Source organism: Sander lucioperca, chromosome 1, assembly GCF_008315115.2.
Source record: "Sander lucioperca isolate FBNREF2018 chromosome 1, SLUC_FBN_1.2, whole genome shotgun sequence".
In the NCBI taxonomy this organism is placed as follows: Eukaryota; Metazoa; Chordata; class Actinopteri; order Perciformes; family Percidae; genus Sander; species Sander lucioperca.
In genome coordinates, this window is record NC_050173.1 from 40778238 (window position 1) to 40785421 (window position 7184).

Below are 7184 nucleotides of genomic sequence, written 5' to 3' on the forward strand. Positions count from 1 at the left end.
TGGGCCTTCAATAACATGTAGAGCTGCCTAAAGCCTTGACACATACCTTTTTATTTTGATTACAATACTAAGTTATTAAAATAATAATTGTTGACATATTCATATATTTATACATCGTGTTTTAATGTTAAAATGTGGCAGTGTGAATATTTAAGCTTAACTGTCTCTGTGGAGGGCTACCTTATGGATAACTATACGTAGGCCAGTAAGCCTTACGGTAGTTACACACCAAACAGACGGCCGACCGTTGGCAGAAAAGGCAGTCGGACTGATCAGTCGGGTCCCAGAGGTCCAAAAAGTGCCTCAGAACACACCGAAGAGACGCCGACTTGAGCATACGCTCTGCGCGAAACGTAATACGTCTCCATAGCAGCAGGCGGCGCTGCTCTGTATTTTTTCCATTAACAGTCTGATTGTTTCCCAGAAAATGAAAACCGGCAGCTGATTGGACGAACGCGTCACGTGGTTCTTTTTTTTTTCCAGAAATTCACAGCCAGACTGTCATGGCGGCTTGTTCAGAATACGATCTCATATTGTACTAAAATAGTTCACCGAAACGTGTTTCTGAAAACATTTTAAGCGAGAAATAGGCCATGCAGTTGCTGAATCTTTCTTCATTTCAGATCGACAAAGGTTAGTTTAAAAGATTTTCGTCAGATTTTGAGAGGCTCATCCCCTTGCCATTTCCGGGTGAGTCCCGACTGCCCTGTCTCCGACTGAACATGTCAGGTCGGCCAAAACGAAGGCCGACGGCTCCTCGGACGGACAACGGCACAGAACACACCGAACACACCGAACAGACTCGAGTCACCGACCTCGCCAGACGGTCCGACGGCCGATAATCGGCTCTGTGTGTCAGCGCCCTAACATCAATGTTGTGTAAATTAAAAAAAAAGATTTATCTTTACAAATAATATGTTGGATTCATGTTAATGTATATTTTCAGACATATTTTATTATAATCTTTTTTATTTTTTTATTTTTTAACTATCGAACAATAATTTGGCGGCCCCCCTGCAGCAACTCTGAGGACTCCCTAGGGGTGCCGGACCCCCTGTTAAAGATCTCTGTACTAGAGCACCAAATGTGGATTAATCCGCAGCTGAAAATAGTCCCCAACAAATGCACTACCAATGGGCTCGGAGATATCAGAAAGTATTGAGAGACGGACTGACACATTGTTGGTTTGGTCTGTTAATGAGATTTGTTATTATTGAATATATTGATAAATATTGGAGATGCATTTGATCTGTTAGATCTATACATGTGGATCATGTGGATTGGGCATCTGCCAGATATCCATGTAAAATTTCAGTTTCTTCACCAATTAACCAATCATTATACAATTATGTGTTTCTTGCATCAGTCACATTCATTCATTCATTCATTTATTCATTCACGGCACAACTGCATTTTTAGTGCCACCATAATTACATTACATATAATTTAGCTGACGCTTTTATCCAAAGTGAATTACAGTTGCTACATAGGTCAGAGGCTGCACACCTCTGGAGCAACTAGGGGTTAAGTGTCTTGCTCAGAGACACATTGGTTGATGTATCGCAGTGGGAATTGAACCCAGAGCTCCCATACCAAAAGCATGTGTCATATCCACTGGGCCATCACCACCCATAATCTTCAGTACACACTATTACCTTATTTATCACTAAATGTCACATATAATAGTACTCTATATCCGTAGATACCCTGAGTGTAGGCACTATAATCAATATCAGGATAGAAAAGTCAGATTGTGTATCCCCCCAAACATTTAGAAGAAGGCCAGGCTTTGTTTTTAGGAAAACACAATCAAATGACGTAAAGATCTTTACTGCTCATACATCACAATTAGAATAAAAGACAGCTCTGCAAATAAATAAAACACAAGCAAATTAGGTTGTCCACATATGCAACATGAATAAATAATAAACACAAAGACAATAGAATGTGAGTCGTACAAAACAAACAAAAAAATTTCCAGAACTTACTAAAAACTGATGAACACCATATACAGTGTACAGCCTGCATAGCCAATATCTCCACACATATTGCAATTAAAAATAAACTACAATAAACATAGTTATTCCTTTAGACATTTGCATCTTTAAAGCTAGATTTGAAGACACATACTCTCTGTTTCCACCTACTCTTGAGAAACAATACCATAAACCATCACTTCATGGGTGGACAGATTTCCCATTTTTACAAAATGATTATGGACAGTTCTCAGGTCTCTTCTGGCTTGCATGATGTGACAATATGAATATAAATGATGAATGGCATTACTGTGAAGGATTGGCAATAGATCTGGTTTAAACGCTGCTACCACACTCCATACACACATTTTAAATTACACCAGAGAGAGAGACAACAGAGATTTTGGATATTAAATGTGTAATGGTTAACAATAACTATATTCTGTTTAAGATAGTTCTGTTTAAATCTAGCAATAAACCAAGCCTACAACTTCCTGTAGGCTTGATGGACCATTGTATGTATGTTGTCTTGCTCTTGAACTATTTATATTTGTAAGCTCCTTTATGATCTTTTTACAGCCATTATATTTGCTGATGTCATGTTTTTTCTTTACTTGCTTGCTTATACATTTGTTTTTAATGCATCATTCATTTCATTTAGTATGTTCTTTAATTTAATGTATACTGTACCTTGCAGGGAATTTTCTCGTTTATTTAATTTATTGTTTTATTTAGGGACAGTGCACATTTGCACTGTTTCTGTCGTCCCCAGACCGATGTTAGGAAGTATAATCTCTTTTTGTACATATGTACATTTGTTTATTAGGGCTGTCAATCAATTAAAATATGTAATGTGTAATATGTAGTTAACTCGCGATTAATTGCAAATTAATCACACAATCCCACAAAAGGGATATTTTTCAAGTTTTCAATGCTCTTATCATGGGAGGGGAGAAATATGCTTGCTTTATGCAAATATTTAGTATTATTGCAACAATCCAAAAGAATGACAAATACTGTCTAGAATATTCTCTAGGATAACCTCAAAAGTACTGTATGCTTAAAGCATAATACAAACTCAAGCCCATCAAGTTGGCCTGTAACAATTATTATATAATTGTCTAATCGCAATTCTTTTTTACATAATTGCGGTTACTTTGTGTACCGCAAATAATTGCTCACAAAAGCTAAGGTCTGGAAAACTATATAATACTGTACTATTATCAATTTTACGTTCATTTATGAAAAAATTACAATGTTTATATGATAATAAAGAGGCATGGTTTACGTCACAGGCTGTCTACTTGTGCTATTACATTATCTGGGTCACATAACAGTGATATAACTAAAATATGTAGCCTGGAATACATTAAACACTTTATTTTGTTTGGAAAATAATAAATAAATATTTTTAAATTTAACTGAAAGAGACAATTAATTGTACAGCAACATTTGGAATTGTTACAGGCCTTTATGTTCAATGTCCTACTGTCTGGCTACGTACAAAAAGTGCTCAATGCACGCATCAGAAAAATGCCTCACCTCTATCTTCATAACAGTCAAAGCATGCGACCGAAGTTCCCACCAACATATTCTCACTCCCATCGCGTCAAAAAGCGATGCTTGGTCAGGGGCCTTTGGCGTTTGCTATTGATGGAAAAAGTCTCCTTTAGCGTCGTAATTAGACACGCTTGGTCGGGACTCTTGGCGTCACTTTTTGGTGATCTGGGTCGGAACGTACGTTTAACTGACATGCGGCACAAAAACGGGACAGAAGATTGTGGGTAGTGTTATAAAATGTACGTTTCAGTGAGACGCGGGACAAGAACGGGACACGAATCCCGGTCTCCTGGGTGAAAGTCATGTGTTGTTTGAACCATCCACCCCCCCAACCAACCTCCTTACGAGGATTTTATGTCTTTTTACTACTACTACTGTTGTCTCTCTTAATACTTCATCGTCTTACAACGCCATGGTCGAGCTGCTGCTCTGCCCAGTGTGTTCCATACAGACGCTAAAGGGGGATTGTTGCGTCGTTACTGACGCTGAGAGACGCTGACCAAGCGTCAGTATTTTACGAGTTGAGAGTGAGAACGTGTTGTTCCCACTGTGGGTCAAAATAATGTGCTGTGATCCAAAGGTAACTGTGATACTGAGAGAAAACTTCGGTGAGTGATTAACCAGACTATGGAGCGGCTCAAAGGACCAAATCAAAGAACGCACGTGCGTTAGTCGCTCGTCAAAACAAATTTGCGTTAACTCGTTATTATGGCTTAAATATATATAATAATAAATAAGTACAATGAAAAAAACTTTGAGAAAAGTGTGTATCCAGACATGCTTATCAGTTTTAAGTGCCTCCACTTTCACAGTGAAACCTGCAATATGGTTTCCTGTTTGTACGTTTATTTGATTACGACAATGCACATTAATCAACATTTCTGTAAGTGCGTATATGCATATCTTTATGGTGGGAAGAAACCGGAAACCCACACAAACACGGGGAGAACATGCAAACTCCACACAGAAAGGCCCTTTTCTTCTCTTGTCTCTTAATACATGTTCCCTCATAACCTTCCACTAAAGAAATCAATCAGAGCGCATTTCATGCTTATGAAGGTATATTAGATCGAGTGATGAATTAGATTGAGCCAGAAATTACACAGCAGCACGGTGATGGGGAGCGCGTGCCATGACAACACATGAATATATATTGCAAGACAGATCAATTGAATCCATAGCAGGCCATGGTTTGATGTTTCTATTGTTTGAGAGTGCTGTGATCTCTCAGGATAACAGCCACCCTGATGTTATTCACATACAATACACACAATGTACACAATACATGAACATCATATTAAGAATACATGTAGCCCCAGAGAAATCAGCTCAATAATGGTTTGAAATTACAGTGGAAGGCAAAATGTAAGGAAATGTGTGATGCAAACACATCACAGAGCCTTTCTGATCGCTCACATCAGAAAATGGTTAAATACTGCTCCATTTTGTCTTTCTTTTTCCCAGGAAATCATGTGTGGCATTTCATGTGTAGACGCTGCCTGCTCATGCAAAATAAATTCATGCATATTTAAGAGGGATGCAAATGAGAGTGCATGATGAACAGGGCTTTTAGCTCGAAATTTAATTACAAGTGTAGTCCCCTTTGCAAAATGAGTTTACTTTTCCTCTCAGTCTGTCTCTTTCTTTTTTCCTTTTGCTCTCTTTCACTTTGCATGTCCCCTGCAACCCATTATGCGGGTCCATGTCATGAATTCCAAATATCATGGCGTGACAGCTCGAGAAGAAAAATAAAATAAATCCTGCCATTCCAAACACCCATCTCATATTTTATACAACAAAGTGGCTGTTGTTTGCAGAGAGAGACAGACGAACACAGAGACAGAGAAAGAACATACAGTGGCTTTGGCTGTCTGTATCATCTGATTCTCCTACTTCTGCTTCTAATATCTCCAAGAACTCAAACTGGAGGTTTTTTATTGCTCACCTTGGCCCAGAGACAGGGAGGACGGCCTGTCGACCGCTTCCATTGATTCTCTTTCCTGGAGTCCCGCCCCCCCCCTCATGTGGCCTGGTTTCTTAACAGCCCTTATACTGTGTGACTGCTCATTACCACTCTCTGACCACAGCTAATGCAGGAAACTTGACCCTTGAGGCGAGGTCTAGGACTCTCCAAAGTCCACCAAGGCCTCCCTTTCATTTTAGCACCTCTCCTCATTCCTCCTTTACTAACTCCCACGTCTTTGTCCTCCCAGTTCTCTGCCACTTCAGGGCCTCCTCTCTCCCCATAAAAAGCATTATTTACAGGCTTGGGCCACCAGAGAGCCTGACAAAATCAAATCCTTTGAAAGCCCGGTTCTCGTGGTATTCATTTCACGTTAAAACAATAGAACTCGGATGTTGTCATAAAAAGTGAATGCGATCCTCATTTAGGGTCCAGGCAATTTACATCTGCAGGCTCCTTAATGGGATTCGATGACCAGTAAGAGCCTTCGGGGGGACGTTACGTCTTGTCGAGAATCTTTGGTCTGAACAGGACTTTAGGCTTTCAGATGGTTCTGGTTCCAGGCCATTGCACATTATACCTCTACTTTTTCCTAACCTTTTATAGCTGTTTTTTTTTTTTGTTTGTTTTTTTATAAGAAGATGCTCTGTAACAAGATATTATTAGTATATGTCATTATAACAACCTTATGTGATTGATATCTTCTTCCCATGGTGTAAGTTCTGGTTTATGTGGAAGTTTTGATTTAAACTGGTTTCTTTATCCATCTTGATCCTGACTGCACTGAAGGCGTTCTCTCTTAGTTGACAGGTCCGTGGTTGGCAACATGTTTATAAAGTGCATTGTTTTATTGTTTCACATTTTATATCCATTTATCCTTTATTGCTATCATTTTATTCTACATAAAAGTCAAACTTCCCCAGTCATTTAGCCAAATATGAAATCATTTTTTTACACAATAACTGAAAACATATATCTCATCCAACAATCTTGTTCTGCTGTCTCCATTTGACCTCCAAACACACACACACAAACACACACACACACGCATGCATGCACGCGAACACACACACACACACACACACACACACACACACACACACTCTCTGAAACTTGATAGTTGAGCTGGCTACCAAACACAAATGTCCAATGTTTCAAACGCCCGCCCACACATTTCACCTCTCCACTTTGTTCATCTAATGCGCCCACCCAACCAATCAAACATCCCCATTCACTTTTACTCGTCTCTTCTTCTCTTTCTCTCTCTCCAATTTATGTCTGAACATGGGCGTAAATCTGATCTAACAGTAGGGGGGGACAATAAACATAACATTTCTGAAGAGCATTTTTTGGGGTTTGTATTGTTTTACTACTTACACAGATATTTTAAGTATACATCATGATGTTATTTACAATACACAGCATTGTTTTAATGATATTTCTAGCGGGGGTCCTGACCCCCCCGACCCCCCTGGGATTTACGCCCTTGTGTCTGAATGCCTGTATTGGTGTTTTGTCATGGCACTTTTATGTTGTCATAATTTGTCATTTGTGTTTCTTTAACAAATATGTGGATTTTTGAAGGGGATAGTCTCATGTCATCATTAACTTTTAGGAAATCCATAATATTATAATATCCCTCCACATTTGTTTACATTCGGCACTAACCCAATTAATGCTAAATA

The 7184-nt window shown here is 39.0% G+C and overlaps 1 long non-coding RNA gene across 1 annotated transcript; it reads left to right on the forward strand.

Annotated features, from left to right (window-relative positions):
* Positions 1 to 3567: 3567 nt before the first annotated feature.
* Positions 3568 to 6250, forward strand: LOC116064453. Its single transcript, XR_004108529.2, has 3 exons — positions 3568 to 3685; positions 4041 to 4045; positions 6238 to 6250. It is a non-coding gene; the product is annotated as an uncharacterized LOC116064453 (long non-coding RNA).
* The last annotated feature ends 934 nt before the right edge of the window (positions 6251 to 7184 follow it).